Source organism: Protopterus annectens, chromosome 17.part0 (genome assembly GCF_019279795.1).
Source record: "Protopterus annectens isolate FY-2018-M chromosome 17.part0, PAN1.0, whole genome shotgun sequence".
NCBI lineage: Eukaryota > Metazoa > Chordata > Ceratodontiformes > Protopteridae > Protopterus > Protopterus annectens.
In genome coordinates, this window is record NC_056751.1 from 300,859,436 (window position 1) to 300,881,827 (window position 22,392).

At 40.5% G+C, this 22,392-nt stretch overlaps 1 protein-coding gene across 1 annotated transcript in view; it reads left to right on the forward strand.

Moving 5' to 3' along the window:
• Positions 1-22,392, forward strand: part of LOC122791430 (doublecortin domain-containing protein 1-like) — a 526,863-nt gene that overhangs the window by 275,127 nt on the left and 229,344 nt on the right. The window lies entirely within an intron of this gene.

The window sequence follows — 22,392 nt, forward strand, 5'->3', positions numbered from 1 at the left end:
GTGAAATGATCTGCTGCAACGTTATTCTTTTCTTAAGTTCCTTATTATCCAAAGCAGTATACAGATCTGTAGGAAGGGAGTTTGGCACTTGGGAGTGGCATGCTTATTTTGTCCAAACTCTAAAACTATTAAATATATCTAATATGTAACAATTAGATATATCTGCTAGGTAACAAATAGCTCATGTCAGTGAGCCCCATAACATTTGGCATGCAGGGTTAGAACTCTGCCTGCTATGACCTTCCCACAGCCCTGGTAATGGTTAGTCATTCTTTGGGTTTTGTTTTGCTGTTTGAATTCTGAATCATTATATATAGTAAAATTATTTGGGAATCACTGGTAGGATAATATAAAGGTAAATTAATTGGGGGTGTTAATTTAATACAGGCGGATAAAGTGAATATTATAAAAGAAAATAGATTGGACCACCATGGTCCGACCATGATAAAACAGGAAATATTATTTAAGAATCTGTGGAACACAAACCTTGAGAATGTATTGAGAATGTGTGGAAGGAAAAACCCATGAAAGTAAATTAATCCAGGGGGTATTAATATAGCCCTTGAGAGTGGAATACATATACTGGGGAGTAGAGAGGAATGTGCTAAATCAAAAGTAATTATATAAAAGACTAAGTGACGGAGACGTTGGGGATATATGAAGGATGTGTAGAAAGAAGGCGCTGTTTCCTTGTCCCCCTTTGGTTTTTAGAATTTTTTTCACAATGTTTTCTTCTGTGAAAGCACTAGGATCATCTTCTGTATATTTTGAAGTCATACTCTAGATTTCTTTAAAAAAACAAGGATAGAACTGACTTGAAGTCATACCCTAGATTTCTTTAAAAAAAAACAAGGCTAGAACTGACAAAAATCACTAATGTAGAAGAGGGCAAGGTTTCTGAAGACTGAAAATTTACAGATATTATTCCACTTCACAAGAGTAGAATCAAGTTGAAGATTGAAAACTCATAATCCTTTTATCATGATGCAGCACAAAATAATATTAGTGATCCAAGTTAGGCAGACTTGTAAGTTGTAGAATGATAGCATGAGGTAACTTTGGATAGGAAAAAAGGACTCCTAAGTTAACAGTAAATGGAAGAAAGCATAAATACTATTGGGCTCCATGGCATTACACTGCCAATGGTTTGAAAGGAAAAGTATGTGTTTTTAGTGAAGATACCAAGTGATAATACAAGTCTGATACAGAAAAGGTTATAGAAATGATGGCAAGGGATTTAGTAGGCTTAGATGAACAATCTAAAATGTACTGGCTTACATCCATTATGGAATGATTTATCATGAAAGCTCTAACACAAAAAAGTTGTCCACAAATTCAGCACGACCAGTAGTAATAAAAGAATCAGGAAAGGACCTAGTGTTAGTCCTGTCAGATGATCAAATGGTAGGAAACCCGTGTGACAGAGAAGAAGAGGCCAGTGAGTTAGCAAGCATAGGGAGAAGACTCACCAGCAGAAAACAAGGAGGTGTCATTCCTCTTTATACAATTTAGTGAAACTTCATCAAGAGGACTGCCAAGGTCTGGCAACTTTTGTTTTCATAAGTTTGCAGATAAAAAGAAGTAGAATTTCAAAAGAGGAGGGAAAAACACTTTGCACAGTTGTCAAAAGAAGTACGATAAACAGATTAAAAGGTGTTAGTATGCTCAAGAGAGAAAGAGGCAGTGGATTTAACTGACATGCTTGGTTCCTCAAGAAGGTCCAGTGAATTGCTACCATACTTAAAACCAGATATATGAGAACAAAATAAGACTTTCTGGGGATACAAGGTGGACAGTTTTGTTTCATGTAAAGGGATGTGTGAAATTAGAGCCTTCCTGTTGTTACATTTGCAATAGAATAAAAAAAAAGATGGCACAGAGATTTAAGACAAGTTGTTAATTTGAAAAGTTTATCCAGATGCTAAGGGAAATGATATACTTGGTGGGCCAAGCAGATCTTAGCTGTCATCACAGTGTATGAAGGCAAGTAACAGTGTACAGGACAATGCTATCCAGGGAAGCAGGTAGGGCAGATATAGTGATATTCAAATTAGTTATTGGAGGTTGACATTATATGAAAGAAAAAAGGATGACAACCATGAAGGTGACTGCAAATCATAGCTGGTGAGATTTTAGAAATGTTGCCTGAATCTCAAGGACTACAAGGAGTGATGGGAACTGGAAAGGAAGAGGAGAAGTTGATGTTATGAAGACAGAGAGAGAAAGAGCAAAAATATGTCAAGTAAAATGAGAGTTTCAGTAAAATATGGTTGATGCTGGAACTTGAAATAAAGACTTTCACAAATCTTGACCAGTTTTAGCACAATATAGTAAGGAAGGAGGATCACTAGGCTGACAATGGAAAGTTATGGCTGGGGAGCCAAGGCAGCTATGAAGTAATACAGAAGGAAGGAGCCAGGTAAACAAGGTAATTGCAGACTACCTGAAATGGAGAGCACTAAAAGTGACTTCATTTATATCTCAAGCCCAAGAGAAACCAGAGTTCTTATAAACATAACTGAGCTGATGAAAAGTTAGGTTACTAGATACACATGTCAATAAAGTGAAAATTAATAAAAAAACAAAAAGCTAGCCAGGGATAAGTCACAGTGCGAAAAGGTGAGGTATTTACCATCAAAAACACTGTACAAAACAACATTAGAAAACATAATGTGAACAACGACACTGGTGAGTATAGTGCTACAGCAGCTGCTACACGTATTGAAACTGAATCTGGTACATTTAATAGGGTGAAGGACACAATGAGAAGTCAATCACAATGCCTTTGACATCACTGACCCTTTACAATTTCCTCCCTTGAGGAGATCCATGAGGCTTGCCAGCAGAACACACCATTCCACAGAAAGCATCATGGTTTTCCCACAACAGAGGAGTGGGGGAAATGTGGCGATGAAGAGGGGGAGGGCTGGCAGGTGAGCACACAGATGTTAAATCCTGGTTTATAGGTATGCCATCACCCAGTGCTTATTAAACACAATATATTCACTGTATACAATTACAGTACGTTAGCAGTTGCTAAAGAATATGCCATACCATTTGAAAAGAGATTTACATTTATTCCCCTCCCCTAAATATGACTTAGCAGATTCTCTTATTAAATTCAGACTTTGTACATGCAAATTAAATTTTGCTGTCCAATTTGGTGACAACACAAGGGAATTCACACACCCTAACAACATGTTAAAAAGGTGTAGTAATGCCATGCCCATTCCTAATCCCATAATACAGTTTTTTTTTTCAAATGCTGTTGAATGGGAAATTTATCACCAATATTCCAGAAGCAATATGGCAGCTAAAACTAGTAACTAGTACCTCCTTCTAGAAAATCATCATCATCTTTCAGCCTTTCCCATTAGGGGTCGCCACAGCGGATCATCTCTTTCCATTTCTTCCTATCCTCTGCATCTTGCTCTGTCACACCAACCGCCTGCATGTCCTCTCTCACCACGTCCATAAACCTTATCTTAGGCCTTCCTCTTTTCCCCTTACCTGGCAGCTCCATCCTTAGCATCTTTTTCCCAATATACCCATCATCCCTCCTCAGCACATGTCCAAACCAGCGCAATCTCGTCTCTCTTGCTTTGTCTCCAAACTGTCCAACATGAGCTGACCCTCTAATATACTGATTCCTAATCCTATCCATTCTAGTCACACCAAGTGCAAATCTTAACATCTTTAACTCTTCCACATCCAGCTCTGACTTCTGCCTTTTTGTCAGTGCCACTGTCTCCAACCCATATAACATAGCTGGTCTCACTACTGTCTTGCAGACCTTCCCTTTCACTCTTACTGATACCCGTCTGTCACAAATCACTCCTGACACTCTTCTCCACCCATTCCACCCTGCCTGTACTCTCTTCTTCACCTCTCTTCCACATTCACCATTACTCTGAACTGTTGATCCCAAGTACTTAAACTCGTCCACCTTTACCAACTCTACTCCCTGCATCCTCATCATTCCTCTACCCTCCCTCTCATTTACGCAAATATATTCTGTCTGAGCTCTGCTGACCTTCATTCCTCTGCTCTCTAGAGCATATCTCCACCTCTCCAGAGTCTCCTCAACCTGATTCCTACTCTCACTACAGATCACAATGTCATCTGCAAACATCATAGTCCACGGGGCCTCCTGTCTGATCTCATCTGTCAACCTGTCCATCACCACTGCAAATAAGAAAGGACTCAGAGCTGATCCTTGATGTAAACCCACCTCCACCTTAAATGGATCTGTCACTCCCACTGCAGTCCTCACCACTGTCACACTACCCTCGTACATATCCTGTACCACTCTTACATACTTCTCTGCCACTCCCGACTTCCTCATACAATACCACAACTCTTCTCTAGGCACCCTGTCATATGCTTTCTCCAAGTCTACAAAGACACAATGCAACTCCTTCTGACCTTCTCTGTATTTCTGCAATAACACTCTCAGAGCAAACATCACATCTGTAGTGCTCTTTCCTGGCATGAAATGATACTGCTGATCACTAATCATCACCTCCCTTCTTAACCTAGCTTCTACTACTCTCTCCCATAACTTCAAGCTGTGACTGATCAATTTTATCCCTCTGTAGTTACTGTAGCTCTGCACATCACCCTTATTCTTAAAGATAGGTACCAAAACACTTTTTCTCCACTTCTCAGGCATCCTCTGACTTTCCAAAATTTCATTAAACAATCTAGTTAAAAGTTCCACTGCCATTTCTCCTAAGCACCTCCATGCTTCCATTGGGATGTCATCTGGGCCAACAGCCTTTCCATTCTTCATCCTCTTCATAGCTGTCCTTACTTCTTCCTTGCTAATCGGTTTCACTTCCTGATTCACTATCCCCACATCATCCAACCTTCTCTCTCTCTCATTCTCTTCATTCATCACCCTCTCAAAATACTCTTTCCATCTACTCAACACACTCTCATCTCTTGTGAGTACCTTTCCCTCACTATCCTTTATCACCCTTATTTCCTGCACATCTTTCCCAGCTTTGTCCCTCTGTCTAGCCAATCGGTATAGGTCCTTTTCTCCCTATTTAGTGTCCAATCTCTCATACAATTCTCCATACGCCTTATCCTTAGCTTTCGCCACCTCTCTCTTTGCCATGCGCCTCATCTCCTTATACTCATGTCTACTTTCTTCATCTCTTTGACAATCCCACTTCTTCTTCACCAGCCTCTTCCTCTGTATACTCTCCTGTACTTCCTCATGCCACCACCAGGTCTCCTTGTCCTCCTTCCTCTGTCCAGATGTCACACCAAGCACCTTTCTAGCAGTCTCCCTTACTAGTTCTGCTGTAGTTACCCAGCTATTTGGTAACTCTCCACTGCCTCCCAGTGCCTGTCTTAACTCTTCCCTAAACTCCACTTCACAATCACCCTTTTTTAACTTCCACCATTTAATCCTTGGCACTGCTTTCACACTCCTCCTCCTCTTCTTGATCACCAACGTCATCCTACAGACCAACATTCTATGCTGCTTAACTACACTTTCCCCTGCCACCACTTTACAGTCTCCAATCTCCTTCAGACTGGCCCTCCTACATAGGATATAATCCACCTGTGTGCATCTTCCTCCACTCTTGTATGTCACCCTATGCTCCTCTCTCTTCTTAAAATACATATTCACCACAGCCATGTCCATCCTTTTCGCAAAATCCACAATCATCTGACCTTCTGCATTCCTCTCCTTAATGCCATACCTACCCATCACTTCCTCATCCCCTCTGTTCACTTCACCAACATGCCCATTAAAGTCCGCTCCAATCACTAGTCTCTCACCCTTGGATACACTCACCACAACTTCACCCAACTCACTCAAAAATTTCTCTTTCTCATCCATCGTACACCCAACATGTGGAGCATATGCACTAACAACATTCATCATTACACCGTCAATTTCGAGCTTCATAAACATCACTCTGTCAGACACTCTCTTCACGTCTAAAACACTCTTGGCATATTGTTCATTTAGTATAACCCCTACCCCATTTCTCCTGTCATCCACACCATGATAAATACATAAGATGTTAATTGAACCCCCCTTTCAGGCTTATTATCTCAGCATCAGGGTCAGAAACCCACTCATTTGCTGTACTAATTGATAAGTTTTTAAAAGCTGTGCAGAACCTCATTACACATATGCTCCGTGATTCCTGGGATTTTCTACGGAGGTTAAAACCTAATTATTTTGATAACGATGTTATTTTCTTTACTATTGACATGATGGATTTTTTTTTCTTGCATCCTAAAAGAAGAAGGTCCTGAACTATTTTTTGAAGCAGTAATTAAACTAGACCTTCTTAGCACCAACCAAGTTTACTTATGGATTGCATGCAGATAGTACTTGATAATTTCATCTGGTTCGATGCTGAAATTTACAAATAGACTAAAGGTGCAGCTGGGGGGGTATATGTGCTCCAGTTTTTTGCTAATTTATTAATGCTTTCATGGGAATGACAGCATGTGTTCCCATCTAAGTTCCAGCATCATATTAAATTATACCTCTGGTACCTGGACGACATATTTATCTTGAGAACCGGAGAAATAGATGTGATGACCGAGTTTTGGGAGTACATTAATCAAACCACCACTTTTTTGAAGTTCACCTATCAAACAGATTTAGACTCTATTAACAGTTTGGACATAACAATAATCAAAGAGTCAGATGGGTTTTCCTCCAACATTTATAGGAAACTAAACTTTTCTTTTATGTGGATGTACACTACTGTAACTGCTACCTCCATTAAAGCTGTGCACATCCACATAAAAGAAAAGTCTAGTTAGTGGCCAGTTTATTAGGCTGGCATGAATGATTTCTGACAGAGTCACATTTAATAAAGAATGTGTAATATTAGAAAACATGTTTTAGAAAGATGTTACCCTAAAAACATAATAACATCAGTAAGTGATGGAAATATTTTGTGGTTGGGGAACAAGATACCACCCTTTGTGAAACCTGGCCATTCAATAATTCCCTGTATGATTCTAACATACCATTAGACAACTTAGAGTTTGGTGGTAGTCAAGAGAGTCCATCCAGTCCTTCCAACTAGTCCACCAAATACTCCAGAGCAGTTACCATACAATACAACCAGGGAACTAACACATTAAATTGTATAATAAACAAACACTGGGGTATCTTCTTGAGTGATGAGAAAATAAAACAAATCATGGGGACAAGACCCATTTTTGTTTACAAGCATGCTAGTAACCTTATGAATCTAGTGGAAAAGAGCAGCTCTGGTATACAGTACAGAGCTGATTATCCAAACATTGATTATTTGAAACATCAATTATCTGAACCCATTCTTCCAAAGTTTTTGGGTAGGAAAAATCATAAAGTTTGAATATGTAAATATTATGCATACTAAATTTTGCATTTTTTTTTAACTTGTAGCCTGCTTGTGTGTGAACAGTAGAAGCACTGGACTTGCTGAATGGTTGAAAATGTATCTCTGAGTGCAGAAAAAACAAGATTTTACAATTTTTTTTATCCAGTTCAACATATGTGTGATTATCCAGTTTGATTATCCGCGGTACCCTTGTTCCCAATTAGTTTGGATAATCGACTCTACTGTAATCAAGGACAAGAAGGGCACCATAAAGTGTAGTAATTGCAACCAATGCAAATATGTATTGTAATGTAAAGAGTTGCATTTAAACAATCAAATGCATTTGATTGTCTTTGCCCATGCCGATTATTGCTTCACAAAGGGCATTGTTTACTTGGTGAAGTGTTTGATATGTGAAGCCTTCTGTGTCAGAAAGACCAACATGAAACTGAGAAGGTGAATTATAGACAACATTAGGATATTTTAAAACATAATTCCAGAAATCGATTATATAGACATTCCATTTCATGTACTGATTTTAAGCAATTCTGTTTTATTATTTTAGAAAATAATAATTGATCCGAGAGTCGGATCATGGAAAGATCAAATCGAACTTAGGGTGCTAGTTTGGCAGCTCAACATGATTCATCCCGCAGCCCTGGTATTAATGAAAGTGTCTCATTATTGCCTGTTCTTAAGAAAAAAGCCCAGGCACTGTAGACCTTCCTACACCTATACTAATTTATGGGTCTAATTTACATGGTTATATAGTTCCACTGCTCATTTGTTGTCATTTTGGATGATATATATATATATATATATATATATATATATATATATATATATATATATATATATATATATATATATATATATAGATATATATATATATATATATATAGAGAGAGAGAGAGAGCTAGATAGAGATATATACAGATATACAATTTTATTGCTAATATTTATTGTTTAATATTTTAAAATAATCAGAAACCTTTTAACTTTTACATACTGTTTCATATTCACATTTTAGTTCACTGTGCTTTTAAAAGCTTAATTCAAATTATTTCAGTTATTTAATATGGTGTTTAGAATATATAAACACTTTGTTAGCTGATACATTTTTACTCTGAAGAAGTCTGTTGTAGAGTACAGACGAAAAGCTCATTGTGAAATAAAGGCTTCATTTAACATTTTTATTCGTGGACTGACTCACTTTGTGCTGGTGTTTCAGCAGTATACATTTGGTGTACTCCCTTCCTGGAGTTCATATCTGCATTTCTGGAGGTGACTATTTGTTACTTTTTTCTAGTTTAGGTTACTAGAATTGTAAGTACTTGGTTATTGTTTTCATTTTTACATTATTTCATCAAATCTGGAGTTTTATATTTGTTTCATGAAAAGTGAAAAAGTAGCTGTAGAGGTGATGGGGTGGGAAAGGTGGAGTATTTAAATAATGTACTAAATGCCAGTGGGAAGGTTATGTGGAAAAGATGAGAGAGGTACAGAATGAGCATAAGAATTGAACAAAGAAGGACTATAAGAGATCATCAAGATGGAATGTGTGAATATTAACATTCCATTCAAGCAGGAGACATAAATTAAGTTATAGTGAATTAAAGTAACCAAATATAGCTCAGAAGAAATTTAATAAAAATCTGCTAGAAGGTAAAACAAACTTCTAATACCTTTGTCAAAAAAAAAAGACCTTCAAAAGAATTCACAAAACTTTGACAAACCAGCTACTGTCAAAAACATATCTTCTTCTCAAGGTCATTGTAACTATTTTTGTAACAGTATAATTGAATCTCTTGTATATGAAAATCATCAACTTGAGGCATAAGAAAGTTATTCATGAATTTTCACTTGGTTCAAAAAGGATTCCACATCCAGAGACAGTTAGTTTCCATGGGTGCTGATATGCTTTTGTGTACCTTACAAAGACAGTCTTCTTCTTCTTCGGTTAGGGATCACCTTGTCCGCACATTGAATGGCAGTAGAGTTTTACGGTGTCGAGTTGCCAGCCCGGCGCCCAACCTTCCACAGAAGGCACACTCACACGCACACCTAGGGCCAATTTAGAGTATCCAATCCACCTGCAGCATGTCTTTGGGATGTGGGAGAAACCCGGACATGCAGACTCAGAAGGCACCCCAGCCGAGGATCGAACCGGAGAACCTCTTGCTGTGAGGCGGCAATGCTAACCACTGCACCACCGTGGCCGCCCTTGTACCTTACAAAGACAGTAAGATGTGGAAAACCTGGCACTAGTTACACTAAAAAAACTAAATGTTAATAACAGTGGTCAAGATCATGTAGTCCCCTAATAGCTGAAATATCATTTTTCATTTCAGCAAACTTGTATGATGCCATTCAGTTAAATTATTGTAACTGAAAAAAAGTGCCATAACACTCATGCAGCAGCTGTAGTTAAGCAGATAAAGGTTATAAAAGTGAGAAGGATCTTTATTAAAGCTTTATTAAAGCTCTGTTGTGAGGATAATGGTGTGACAGTGCATCATGTCATTGATTGGAAGGAAAGTTCATTGTGACATAATGAAAGTCAAAAAAGTTTAACAAAAGTAGCTGAATTATTTATAAGCTGGGCATTTAGATCAGGCACTGAAGATTGCCATTTATGGACAAAATAAAAGCAACATTAAGTGATGAAAGATTTTTTTTCCAAAGCTTAGGAATGAAGTGTAAATGATGAGGGGAAGCAAAACTTAAGAGAGAGGTGCAGATGAAGAGGTAAGGCAGATGCACAGGTAATTTGTTAAAATAATGATATCACTTTGCAGGAAGGTTAGATCAAAATGACAAGACAGACTCAGTATCATATTAATGAAGCGAGAAAGGTATAATCAAGTGTTCAAATTCTTGGGTTGTATAAAGCATGGACAGTAAGAAATTTATTAGGAGAGTAATTTACATTTTGAAATAATGAAAGCATGTGGGCATACAGGGCTGAGTTTGTACTGTTTAATTGAGAGAATACAATGGAGTAAAGGTGACTAATGCAAGTGCAAAATGTAGCCCTGTCTTTGCCCATTTGGGGTTTACATCCAGTTAAGGATATTGTAATGTTGGGCTTTTGACCAGAAGGAGAAGGTGGGAGGAAAATTGATCAGAAATGTTGCTATAGAGATGCTACAGAGCTGCTGCAGAAAATGCCAAAGAAAGAGCAGTCTGCACCTCTGGACAAGGCAGATGATATAGCCAGTGTACATTTTTTATGTTGCAGTGGTCCCCTCTCACTTATTACTCTACACTTGTATGAGCCACAGTGCATAGTAAAACAGAAAATTAAAAGCAGACCACAAAGTCCTAGCAATGAGGTTGTGTCCTTCTATGGAAGTTGCTTCTCTGGGAAAAAATAATCAACTTTCCTTCAGAATAATTCCAATTCCGGTGTAATGGCTGACATTTTAAACTTTTCTCCTTGGATCATGAATCAAAAGTTCAAAAGGAGAACTCAACAACCTTCCACATATGCATCATCCTCAAAGGTATACTCAGCACCACCAAAGTCCACAGGAGTTCCTGTCATAAAATAATTTAAAATAAAAATCATTCAATGGCTTTATTATTTTCAGGTTGTCTGTGCCATTCCATGTAATATATAAAATGTGAACAGTGATTTTAATGGAACTTTCCTTCCATAAGTTAAAATAAATAGCCACCTACCCATGATGCTCCGATTCCTATTTTTAGGGCCAGATTGAGAAGCAATATGTAATGCCACTAATCTTTTTAAGGTTTACTATCTTAACGTTTGTGAGTTGTTAGTAAATGTACCACATTTAGTCCATTTGTTCCACCTTATGAGAGGTAGTACTCCACATTTTTGGAGATGAAAGAATACCTTTGCTGTCATTCTATTCATTATTGACATTTCATTCTCACCTTGCTTCATCAAGTCCAGCCCCCTTTACCTTCTACTCATACCGCCCAGCCTCTTAGCACAAATCTTTAGGGCAAAGCTAAAAATAATGGGGGACAAAGGCACAAAATCAGGGACAGATTTTAAGAATTGCTCTTGTAAATTTAGAAAGTAGTTGGAATACAAGTATGCATTTTGTGAAGGATATGAAGTCTGAAACTCAAATGTCTGTCAATATTTAGTGAATACAATCCTCAAGGATTTGCTAGAAAACAAGTTGTATCAAAAAGAGAAGAAAAATAAACAGTACAAATCTGGATATTCTGTGAAATTCTGAACAGGTGAGAGATATATGCATTCACTCAAGACTGACCAGGTAGACTGCCAGTGCTGTTCTGAGGAGAGGTGTGGTCAGGCAAAGCAGTCTGTACCCAAACTTTCTTCCCTTTCTCCAAATCCTTTTTTCCACAGTACACTCTGTAGTGTAACTTGTTAATTCATTTGAAACCATATTAGCTTTATCCTTAACTTCCTAGTAAGAGCATCTGCTCCGGACTTCCTGTCAGCCATAGCACTGATGTTTGTAGAATGAAAAGCTATTTTTGAGGAAATAAAATAGATATTAACTGCATCCAAATGCTATTAAAATAGTCAGAATTAAGAATTGTAGCTCATCATAAAACATCTCAGCCATTCTCGTGATATCACACCTTTCCTTACCTAGCTACACTAGCACCTGGGTAAACCTCCAGACATAATATAGAAAGGTGCGCTCTGCCCATGCACTCAGGTCATTAACAGACAGATAGTTTGCCTCATAAACTTCCTGTTACTATGAAAACGAAAATAAATAAATAAAAAGGATTCAACAAAAATAATAATGATGCTAATCAAGAGACATTAGTCAACAGCTTCTTCTAATTGTCATGCCTCACAAATAAGGAAGGACATTTATAAATGTTATATTTAATGTAGCACACTGTAAGCACATTATTTCTGATATACGATGTGTTATGCATGTGAAAATGTCTGGGATAGATAAAAATGTTAATAAAATCAAGAAACAACTCAGAAACAACTAAGTTGACTTGCATGAAGCAAATGATCATTTTACAGTCATACCATCATTAGTGCTTTTATTTTTTTTCTGTCTTTAAACACTAAATATTGCAAGAAATGAAAGTTTGTAGACAGCAATAAGACAGTAAATATTGTATTCATTTTGCAGAAGTTCCACAAACATCCTACAATTTAGGATCCTACATCCATCTTTTTTCATTTATCATTTTTATATTAAAGTACATTATTGGTATCCAAAAAGAAGGGTGGCAGTCAGAAGCTAAAACCCTTCTACCTGGTTAAAAAGTAATTTACTGGATGAGATTGCTGTGACTGGATTATGTTTTTGCCTCTATCTATGTTAAGTTTAGGATTACAAGGCAGGAAGGCAAAGCCCCCCTCCATCACTTATATTATATGATCATTTTTTTTTTTTTTTTGGAAAAAAAGAAACTCCAGGTTTGACAACTGTGTGAGTCCTGTTGCTTTTAACTGATACTGTTTTGACAAAAGTGTTATTAAGCGCCTGTCATGGGCTAATCCATTTGTCTGGATACGATGACATTGTATGAGTTCAGTGTGATTATGACAGTAATTCCTTTTTACTGCATACCAAATACATCACAAACATAACTTAGGTTCATAACTTTATAGGTGTATATTATGCTAATTACCCTAATGGCCTTTATAAGCCTAATTATGCTTCCCGAATATATCTGACAAGTGTTGGTACCCTAGTGTTATTTTTAGGGTATAAGTAGGCTTGGGTAGTCAGGCATTTACAGGCTGCCTTTCTCTGTTAGAGACATAGGCTCCAGGCCACCAGTAAATTTCCACTTGAATTGGGCTAGAGAAGACCTCTGCTTCACATGGATGGGAAGCCTGTTCCAGTTGACGGGTGGTGTCTAAGAGATATACCTGTGTCTCCAACAGGTCTTTTTTATGTTGTTGTCAAGGTTTATGTCACTAGATTGGGTAATTGTGATGTCATTTGGTTTGCTGCAGTGCAGTAGTCTTGTCAGCAGTCTGTAGGAGTCAGAGTACAGGGATTGGGTAGGGTTTTGAGGTGGTCTGCACAGAACATGTTCTTCATACCATGTATAGTTTTTTGAGGAACCTTCGTGGACATCCCAGTTTTTGCATATGCCTGGTGAGGTTCATAGTGAAGGGGGCATTGTACTCAATTATTGGTTTGATAAGGGCCAAGTATAGAGTAACAGTGACACTGTTGGGTGTAGATGCAATACCTTTGCTTTTAAGTTCATAGGTTCATAGAAGGTCACTAGGCTAATGGCCCTCAAGCCCTTGCAAGCCTAATCATATTTATCCTGAATTGCCCCAGTTGTTGGTGGTTAGGTGAGTAAAGTCCACAGAGATAAGGGTCTATGGTAGCTAATAATGACTTCCTGTGTCCAGAAGGGACATGGGCGCCACACCAGGAGTGAATTTGCAGGCACCCATCTATTGATCTAGGTTGCATTTGAAGACAGTCAATGAGGGGCTCTTTTTCATAGGTTCATAGGTAGGTACTAGGCTATCTACCCGAAGGCATTTAAAAGCCTAGCCAGAATGTGTTGGCTTTTGCTGCCCCCTTAGATTAGTTCCCTGTACCTCTGTCCAGCAGAGCCACTGAAGTGATCCCAGGGTAAACTTTCTATTTCCCATCCACTCGTCAAGGTTTCTCTTGAAGAGTTTTAGCGAGGAGCTCTGCCTAATGTAGATTGGAATCTTGTTCCAAAACATGGGAAGTCTCTGGGACAGGAATCTATCCCTCCAACATGTCCCATTTATTGTTGTGGTGAGGTTTAGCTCCCTAGAGCATGTGGCTCGAGGGGATAAGGTTTTCTTTAGGTGGAGCATGTCCATCAATTCTGGGTTGGACATGGCCTTGTATGTCAGGCAGAGATCACCTCTGAGTAGGTGGTATGCAACCGAGTACAACTGGAGTTTCTTCAGTCGAGCTGCATAGGGCATCTGTTTGAGGCCAGCGATCCTCTTGGTGAGGTACTTCTGTGGTCTTTCCAGCTGTTGCAGGTGTCTTGTAAGGTACATGCCAAATGGGACATTGTACTCCATGATGGGACTGATGGGTGATGAGTAGAGGGGCACAATGACCTCTTTTGATCTGGATGTGAACCCTTTTGTGATTAGGTGGGCCACATAGAAGGATTTTCTAACCACTTTGGCAATGTGATTATCAAAGGAGAGATTACGATCTACTTGAGTCCCCAGATCCCTTATTACGTTTTCTGTATTTAGGGGACTACCACCTATGTGGTAGTTTGTGGGTACTTTGTTTTTTCCAAAGGGGATGACTATGTACTTTTTGGCATTTAGCTTGAGGCCATGATTTTGACACCAGGTATCCGTCTCAGTGAGACCCTTTTGGAAGATGTCTGTGTCAGCCAGAGAGTCAATTATAGCCCCTAGTTTGCAGTCGTCTGACAACTTGGTCAGCCATAGTCCTCCTGTGTTTGCCTGTACCTCTGAGAAGTATATGCCAAACAGGAGGGGTCCTAGGACTGAGCCCTGGGGAATGCCACTTGTAACCAGTTTAGAGTCGGACCTAGCTCCTGCAACTCTCACCATGTTGGTTCTGTCCATGAGCCAGTTGGCAACCCATCTTGTGATGTAGGGGTTTATGTTCAGGCTGGTGAGCTTGTCTATAATACCAGAATGTGGAATGGTGTTGAAGGCCTTTGCGAGGTCTAGGTAGGCTGGGTGTACCACTTTTCCCACATCTATAGCCTTGGTAACTGTCTCAAAGAAGTCCACTAGGTTTAGGAGGCATGATCTGCCCTTAACAAAGCTGAACTGGGTAGGGTCCAGTGTTTGGAAGTTCCCAATGTCTCTGTTAATGAGTTCCATGATGATGCGCTCCATAGCCTTGCAGACCAAGCTAGTCAGGATTATAGGGCAATAGTTCCTGGGGTCTATTGTGGCTCCACCTTTATGGAGCGGAATAACCATTGCTGTGCACCACTCTATGGGTATGTAGCCTGTGAAGAGGCTGAGTTTGAACATTTTGTTTAGGTGAGGGGTTAGTTCATCTTTGAGCTCATGTAGGATGCAGCCTGAGACACCATCCGGTCCCATTGATGCTGTGTTCTTGGCTTTGGAGAGGGCTGTTTTAACATGAGTGTCTGTGATTTCAGGGGCTCTACATTCTTCTGGTATGGTTATGGACCCTTTTGGGGGTGAGAGGGGGGTGAAGTCTGAACTGAACCTGTCTGCCAGAATGTTGGCGATATCGGTTGGTTCAGTGTATTTTGTGCCATTCTGCACTAACTCCGAGAAGATCTGAGCATTGCCACTTAGATTCTTGACATAGCTAAAGAATGCCTTGTGGTTATCTTTGGAGTCCTTGGCAATTTTTCTTTCTAAGCTCGCCTTGGATGATTTTATGAGGGATCGTAGTTTCTTGCTGATACTGATCAGGGATGTCTTCCCGTTTTGGGATTTTACTCTTTTCTATACTAGTTTCCTCCTTCTATTGTATATCTACCAGACTGGTTTCATTTTCTTGGAGTAGTGAGTCTTGGTTTTGCTTGGGGTAGCATGATCCATGCATTCTTGTAGGTGCCCATAGAATGCATTAGTAAAGGATTTTGCAGCTTGGACAGCGTTATCCTTTAGCATGGGGTCTTTGAAACTTTCCACCTTGGTCTTAAGTAACATGAAGTTTTCTTTTGAAAAGTTTTTCATGGTGGTTTCCTTGTCCGGGTGTGGGGGCTGAATGTGGATATCCAAAGTGATTTATTTATCATCAGATCTAACCAGTGAGTGGTTGACCTCCAGTGTGAAACACTGGTCGCCCATGTTGGTGATGACCAGGTCCAATATGTTGTCACCTCTGGCGGGAGTGTTGACCAGTTGATCCAGGGCATTTCAGTTTATAAATTCTAGGAAATGTTGGGCAAGGGAGTTAGTACTTGAGTAGTTCTCCCAGTTAATGTTTGGGTAATTGAAATCACTCAATATTAGGGTGTTGGACTTTTATGTTTCCCATTGTTTCCAGAAATGCAGAATGGGGATCCTGGGACATGGTGGGTAATCTGTGGCAAGCTACAATTTGAATTGCAGTTTTGCCCATTGTTAGTTGCACGTGGATGATCTCTGAAGCATTGTGCCGTGCCACTAACCTGGAGGTGCGGGTATCCTTGATGAATATGGATACGCCCTTGCCTTTTGTATTTCGGTCCAGGTTTTGTGGCCGAAATGTATGGTATGAAATGATCGACAAACCATGATGCTTTGCCAGAGATGGCCTGCACCTGTCTCCCCTGGGATTCCAGATACTGGCTAAGGCTCTAGCCACCCCTATAGTGCCTTTTTTAGGCAAGGTTCAAATGACAAATTCACCACCGTAACAGGTACAAGCAAGAAGAATCTGAGGGTATTGCTACTCAATGCTTAAGTATAAACCTCAAAATGCACTCACTCGAGGCACTCCTTAAAATGGAGAACATAGACATTTGTGCAATGACAGAGACCTGGTTCAAGGCAACAGAGAGTACCCCTGCATTACCAGGCTATAATTCATACCACACCTTTCGGCCACCTAACCTGGACTGAAACACTAAAGTTGGAGGCATGTCCATATTCATTAAGGATATCCACACCTCCAGGCTAGTTGCTCAGCATAATGCATCCGAGATTATCCAAGTGCAACTAACTCTGGGCAAGACCGCAATCCAAATTGTAGCTTGCTACAGATCCTCCACCATGCCCCAGGATTCTCACTCCTCATTTCATGATACACTGGAGAATATTAGGGTACAACCTAACACCCTAATAATGGGTGATTTCAACTACCCCACCGTTAACTGGAAAAACTACTCATGTACCAACTCTTGTGCTCAACGTTTTCTGGAATTCATAAATTCCAATGCCATGGATCAACTTATCCACACCCCCACCAGGGGCAGCAATATCATAGACCTGGTTATTACTAACATGGGCAACCTGTGCTCCACACCAGAGGTCAATTCCTCGTTCGTCAGATCTGACCACAAGCTAATCATCCTAGACATCCACATCCCTCCCCCACCCCCATTAGGGAAACCACAGTAAAAAATTTCTCCAAAGCCAACTTCACGCTTCTTAAGACAGAAGTGTCAAACGTCATGACACCCATGCTGCCAGACAATAGAGGTATGACTGCTGAATCCTACACAAATGCACTTTATAAGCACTTACACGAGTGCATGGATCGTGCAATCCCTAACAGAACCAAGATGCTATCCTCCAAAAAAGGAAGCCAATCTGGTGGTCCCCTGCCATAAACAAACTCTACAACAGAAGAAAGAAACTGTTGCAAAAAAGAGTAAAATCCCATGATTGGAGAAACTCTCTGGTCAGTCTCAGTAAGAAGGTGAGATCCCTCATAAAATCCTCCAAAGCTAGTTACGAAAACAAAATCGCCACTGACTCTAAAGACAACCATAAAGCATTCTATAGCTATGTCAAGAATGTCAATGGCAACACTCAGATCTGCTCTGAGTTACAGCACAATGGCACTAAATATACAGAATGAACTGATATTGCCAACATCCTGGCAGATAGGTTCAGTACTAACTTTACCCCCCCTCTCATCCCCTAAATGGCCCATCTCTATACCAGAAGAATGCAAAGTTGCTGTAATCACGGCTGCACAGGTAAAAAACACACTCTCCAAAGCCAAGAACACAGCATCCATGGGACCTGACAACATTCCAGGCTGTGTTCTACATGAACTACAGAACGAACTGGCACCCTACCTAAGTACCATGTTCAATCATAGCCTCACCTCAGGCTATGTGCCCACTGAATGGCACACAGTGACGGTTATCCCACTCCACAAAGGGGGAGCCACCACAGACCCCGGAAACTACCACCCCATTAGCCTGATGAGCCTGGTCTGCAAGGCTATGGAATATGTCATCATGGAACTTATAAACAATGACATTGGTAAACTCCAGACTCAGAACCCCACCCAGTTCGGGTTTGTAAAAGGCAGATCATGTTTTCTAAACCTGATAGACTTCTTTGAAGCAGTCACCAAAGCCATAGATGAGGGTAAGGTGGTTCACACAGCCTATCTAGATCTCGCCAAGGCTTTCAACACCATCCCCCACTCCAGAATTATAGATAAACTCACTAAACTAGGTATAAATCCCTATGTCACAAGATGGGTTGCCAACTGGCTCACTGATAGAACCCACACTGTGAAAGTAGCAGACTCCAAATCCAACTTCAGACCAGTGACAAGTGGAGTACCATAGGGTTCAGTCCTGGGTCCTCTCCTGTTTGGTATCTACTTCTCTAAAGGACAGGCTAACACAGAAGGTCTTTGGCTAAAGAAGTTCGCAGATGACTGCAAACTAGGAGCCATAATCAAAACTCCAAAAGATGTGGACATCCTACAAAAGGGCCTCGCTGAGACAGATGCCTGGTGTCAAAGCCATGGCCTCAAGCTCAATGCCAAAAAGTGCATTGTCATCCCTTTTGATAAAAACTCTGTACCTATGATCTACCACATAGGTGGTAGTCTACTTAACACCAAAAGTGTGATAAGAGACCTTGGGACACAGGTGGACAGTAGTCTCTCCTTTGATAATCACATTGTCACAGTAGTCAGGAAATCCTTCTATGTGGCACACCTAATCACAAAAGTTTTCTCATCCAGGAAAAAAGAGGTAATTGTTCCCCTCTACTCGTCACTCATTAGATCCATTATAAAGTACAACACCACTTTGGGAATGTACCTCACAAGACATCTACAACAACTGGAAAGGCCGCAGAAATACCTCACAAAGCAGATTACTGGCCTCAAACAGATGCCCTACCCAGACTGTCTCAAAAAACTGCAGCTTTACTTAGTCGCATATCAACTACTCAGAGGCAGTCTCTGCCTAACACACAAAGCTATGTCAAACCCAGAGCTTTTGGGCATGCTCCACTTAAAGAAATCCCAATCCATACGAGCTACATGCTCTAGGGACCTAAACCTTGTCACCACAATAAACAGAACATGCTGGAGGGATAGATTCCTGTCCCAGAGACTTCCCATACTCTGGAACAAACTACCTATCTATATCAAACAAAGCTCCTCATTAGCACTCTTCAAGAAAAATCTTGATGATTGGATGAGAGATTGGAAATTCACCCAGGGGATCACTTCTGTGGGTCTGCTCAACAGTGTCACAGGAAAATAATTTTCTTGGGTGGTGAAAGCCAGGGTACCTTTTGGCTAGACTTATATAGGCCCTAGGGCCAATAGCCTAGTACCTACCTATGAACCTGTGAACCTATGAGTTGTAGCCTGGTGGTGCTGGGGTACTCCCTGGAGCCTTAAACCAGGTTTCTGTTACTGCACATATAACGATTTTCTCCATACTGAGGAGTTCCTCGAATGCATGCATTTTGAGGTTTAGACTTCTGGCATTGAGTAGCATTACCCTCAGTTTTTTGTTACTTGTGCTATTTACAGCGGTGGGTTTGTCTTTTGAGCCATGCCTAAAAAAGACACTATGGGGGTGGCATGAGCCTTGGCCAGTATTCAAAAGCCTAAGGGTGACAGGTGCAAGCCATCTCTAGTGACTCAGCATGGCTTGTCGAGCATGTCATCCCAGGTGGACAGGCACTGGATCCCCTTTGAATGACAAGAAACTTAGCCAGTTGTGGAAATTGATAATTTTTTTCTTTATACTGTGGTATCATTCTTGGTGAGGACAGGATGCTTCTCAGGGTCAGGGTCATACCGGCCTGGGATACGTGATCAGAGAGCTCTTCCATGTCTCTTTTCATGTAGTCCAGGGAGGTATGGCTCAGGTCATTCACACCAACATGGACATTGGCAGAGTCGTATTTGTACTTTTTCTGGAGTGACCTGAGTGCTTGTGTTATGTGGCAGATCCTGGCACCCAACAGTAAACTTCTCCTTATTCAGCCTAGTGAGTGGGACGTCAGTGTGCCTGACTATAGAGTCACCTTTTACTATTATGTTGGGTATGCTATTTTGCCTTAAGGGCTGTGAATGTATGGCACACTGGTTTTGTGAAGTATGAATTTCATGATTTGTGTTGGAGGGGTGGAGATTGCTTGGATGTCTGCTTTGGAGGTCTCTGTTGCTTTTACAGATTTTTATTTAGAGCCTCAGAGTATGTTTTTGTGTATTTATGTGTGTTTTTTGCCAGTGCTGGTTTAATGGGTCTATGTGATACTGGTGGTGTGATGCAAGTATTTCCCTTCTCCACTTGACTGTCTGATCCAGTCTTGGGTTGAGAGAGCTTAGCCTCCGGTTTGGCTATATAATTGCATCTCTCGCATGTATTAGTGTTTGGTGGTAGGAGGAGAGGGTTGTCTGTGTACATGAGGCAGTTGTAACATTGCCTCAAAATGCCTAGATTCACCAGTTGGACTGGAGAGTACACCTGATACTACCCTTTAGACATGCCTGGATAGGTACAGTGAACTGTTTTACTGAATGGCTGGTAAGGTTGAATAGAGAGCCTTGTCCTTCTGTACAGTATCATGTGAATTAGAAGCTTGTTCCAGAGAAGTAGCAGTCTCTGGAAGATGTATCTATCTCTCCAGCATGATCTCTTCATGTCAGACACTAGGTTAAGATCCCTGGAGCAAGTGATCCTCATGCAGTTTGATTTATGAATGTACAGCATTTCCATCAGGGCCAGGTCAGAGACTGCCCCGTAAGCGAGGCACAGGTCACCCCATAGCAACCTGTAGGAGACAGAATACAGTGAGAGGGCTTTCAGTCTTTCTGCATAAGACCTATTTTGTGTACCCTATAATTTCTTGCTGAGAAACCTCTGTGGTCTCTCCATTTGTTGCATGTGTCTGGTGAAGTTTATGCAAAAGGGAGCATTGTATTCAATTACTGGTCTGATGAGGGCCGAGTATAATGGAATTATAACATCCTTAGATCGAGATGTGATGTCTTTACTTACAAGATGGGCCACATAGAAGGTCAAGTTCAGATTGCTGTCAGCCTGAGTACCCAGACACATACCACTGAGTCTACATGTAGAGGGGGTGCTGTCTGTAATGTAATCAGCAGGGATATCAGCTTTCACTAAAGAAATAATAATACATTTTTTTTTTTCATTTAGCTTTAATCTGTGGTATTGGCATCAGTCATTTGTCTGTGTTAACCCTGTCTGCAGTATATTAACATCACTGGGGGACTCAATGATTGCTTCCAGTTTGCAGTCATCAGTGGACTTGATCAGTCACAGGCTGTCCAAGTTTTCCTTGACTTCTGAGAAATAAATTTCAAACAGTAAGAGGCCCAGCACAGAACTCTGTGGTACTCCACTAGTGACTGGTCTTTTGCTAGAGGTGAAGTCACCCATTTTGACAGTATGTGTACTTTTGGTAAGCCAGTTGGCTACTCATCTGATAATGTAGGGGTTAATTCCCAAATGGGAGAGTTTTCCTGTAATACCTGAATGAGGGATTGTATCAAATGCTTTGGCTAGGTCAAGATAGGTAGTATGCACTGTCTTTCCCTCATCCAGGGCCTTGTTGACCTTCTCAAAGAAGACAACTATGTGTAACAGGCATAATCTACCGTTAACAAATCTGAACTGGGTTGGGTCCAGAGTTTGGAGATTACCTATGTCCTTATTAATAAGGTATATAAGAATTCTTTCCATGTCCTTGCAGATGAGGCTAGTCAAGCTCATGGGCCTAAAATTCCCAGGGTCAGTTGATGGTCCCCCTTTGTACAGAGGGATTACTGTTGCTGTCCTCCATTCCTCCAGAACATATCCAGTTTCCAGGCTGTGGTTAAGTAGGGATCCAAGTGGGTTTCCTAGGTCATGTTTTAAGTTGTTTAAAAGGCAACCTGGGATCCTGTATGATCCCATTGATGCCATGTTTATGGCCTTGGGGATACTTGATGGTCAAAGGCCAGACCAATATCTACATACATTCCTAAATCCCTAACTACTGGGTCTACTCTGTGGGGTATATTATCAATATGGCAGTTTCCAAGGGTATTTGACAGTACAACCAACAGCTGATGAAACCAAACCACAGGTCCACAGAACACCAACTCTAGTTCAAACAATTTATTGAGCGCTTTCATCAGCAGGCACAGCT